Raw genomic sequence first — 2,397 nt, 5'->3', positions numbered from 1 at the left:
TTTTGTAAAAGTGGTTTAAAGAAAACAGAATTGGTTAGTTAAGGGTCAGTGCAAATGTCATGGCTATAGATAGGATCTGTAGTGGATAAAAGATAGACATACTTGGTTATAAAGGTTCTAAATATCTAGAATTTGGTAAGACCTGTTCATAGATAGATTTGTAAACTGTTTGAGGATGATATAATCCCAGGATTTCGGATAAGTTCTTAATAAAGGGTTTAATCTTTGGTTCACAATTTTTCTGATTTTTACTGTTTTTTTTAATTTTTGAATTGAAATGTATTGATTAGTTGAATTTATGTTTACTTGGCATAGGTTTTCGAGTTATAAGCAGTCGTGGCCGAGCGGTTAAGGCGTCTGACTAGAAATCAGATTCCCTCTGGGAGCGTAGGTTCGAATCCTACCGACTGCGAATAAAGATTTTTTTTTAAAGTTTTGCAATATCAATGACGATTCCTTTTTGTAAGAAATTCTAAATATTTCCTGAAAAATTAAGAAGTATTCAAGGATTCATTATCTCTATATTGATAGAAATCTCATACTTTGAATTCTCATTTGGTTGACAAACAACTGCAGTCGTGGCCGAGCGGTTAAGGCGTCTGACTAGAAATCAGATTCCCTCTGGGAGCGTAGGTTCGAATCCTACCGACTGCGAAAAGTTATTTTTTAATGGAAATTAAAGGAAATGGTAGATAAATCTACAAAGGGGATTGATTTCTTAATGAACTTTTTGACTTTATATAAAGGTTTTTTTAGCAGAATTGAAAAATTTATGAAAATTTTCTGTTTTAAGCTAAAATGTCTAAACTAAGGTGTGCTATTTAGCTGTTCTTTTAACTCTTTACTCAAAAATATCTGTTATACTTTTTTTGTTCTTCTCTAAGTTATTATTAAAATTCCAGTTAAATATTTATACACTTACCTTTTCTTCCAAGATAGCTTCCCGCCCCCTCTCAAAAAGTGGTTTCCTTTTTTCCTCATGTTTAGATTTCGTGTTTAACTGCAATAAAATTAAATAAAACAAATTCATTCAAAACGTTTGTAGCATTTGATTAAATTATTAATTATTTAAGAAAAAATTTTTAAGATTAGAAAAATGAAATATACATATGTATAATTTGTTGGTTACTCATACTAATTACTACTTTCCGGTTAAGGAAATCAACCAAGTGTGTTAAAAGGAAAAACAAATCAAAAAGAAATGTTGCAAAAAAGGGGAAAATAATAAGATTTATAAGGTACTTTAAATAAAATTTCCAAAAAATTAGTTTCCCCGCAGTCGGTAGGATTCGAACCTACGCTCCCAGAGGGAATCTGATTTCTAGTCAGACGCCTTAACCGCTCGGCCACGACTGCTTATAGAAACTTAAAAGAAATATGTTTTAACAATTCGTCTTAAAGAAAGAAGCTTAATATTCAACTTAACCTGCTACTACCTACTGTAGCGCTACTTTCGATTATTAATTCTCACAGTTGAAGAAAAATCATGAAAAAAAATCTCATTTTATATTAAAATGCAACCATATTGCAGCTTAAAACTCAAGGGGAAATTATCATACACATCATTATATAAAGTGTTCATCAAAAAACCTCTCAAGGCCCCCCGCATACTCTACTCTGCACCCTGCCCCCTTCACACTTTTTAACAGTATTTCTTGCCTGTCTTTTAACACACCAAAAAAACACTGTTGCATTTTTATAAGTTATTAGTGTAACCCATAATTTAAGACATCATAAACACATCGTAAATTTTGTAAAACAAAATTAAAGATATAGAAACAAAATTATGAATTTTAAACAAAAGATATAAAAAGAGAAATGTGTTGTCTGTAGTAATTATGATGATTTTTTACTGATTTAATTCTATACGCAGCAGAGTTACTTAAATCATCATGCAGGCAGCAAGAACAGAATAAATTATATTCTGTAGGCACTTGCCACACATTGCATTAACTGTTTCAATAGCGAACTGAGGCATGAAAGGGGAAGGGTTTTAATTTAGAGCTCTTTCCATGATCATCTCATTACATGACCTTTAAACCCGTATAAACATTGTTTAAATTTGAAAACTATTTAATAATATAAAAGAAATCTTTCTCGCAGTCGGTAGGATTCGAACCTACGCTCCCAGAGGGAATCTGATTTCTAGTCAGACGCCTTAACCGCTCGGCCACGACTGCTTATAGTTTTCAAATATCTAGAATATCTATTTATTTAATGTTCATCAAATTTTATATTTATCCTTTCAATGTCCAAATTTCGAATTTAACTTTTCTAGAATTTTTCAAAAATTTTTAAAGAAAATTCTAAAATTTATAAAATTTCTAGAATTAAATTCTAGAAAATTTTGATAAATTTTAGAAAATTTTGCAAAAATTATAAAAATTTTTGAAAAAT

General features: G+C 30.3%; 4 non-coding genes across 4 annotated transcripts; 2 read left to right on the top strand and 2 right to left on the bottom strand.

Moving 5' to 3' along the window:
• Nucleotides 1-330: 330 nt before the first annotated feature.
• Trnas-aga lies at nucleotides 331-412 on the top strand. The gene has a single exon. It is a non-coding gene; the product is annotated as a tRNA-Ser (tRNA).
• A 160-nt stretch (nucleotides 413-572) lies between these two features.
• Nucleotides 573-654, top strand: Trnas-aga. Its single transcript has one exon. It is a non-coding gene; the product is annotated as a tRNA-Ser (tRNA).
• Nucleotides 655-1,274: 620 nt separating this feature from the next.
• Nucleotides 1,275-1,356, bottom strand: Trnas-aga. The gene has a single exon. It is a non-coding gene; the product is annotated as a tRNA-Ser (tRNA).
• A 742-nt stretch (nucleotides 1,357-2,098) lies between these two features.
• On the bottom strand, nucleotides 2,099-2,180 carry Trnas-aga. Its single transcript has one exon. It is a non-coding gene; the product is annotated as a tRNA-Ser (tRNA).
• Between the last annotated feature and the right edge of the window lie 217 nt (nucleotides 2,181-2,397).

This window comes from Lucilia sericata, unplaced genomic scaffold, assembly GCF_015586225.1.
Source record: "Lucilia sericata isolate MDLA Ls3-8-SP2 unplaced genomic scaffold, ASM1558622v1 Contig007684F_arrow, whole genome shotgun sequence".
In the NCBI taxonomy this organism is placed as follows: domain Eukaryota; kingdom Metazoa; phylum Arthropoda; class Insecta; order Diptera; family Calliphoridae; genus Lucilia; species Lucilia sericata.
This window is presented reverse-complemented; position numbering and strand designations above follow the sequence as displayed.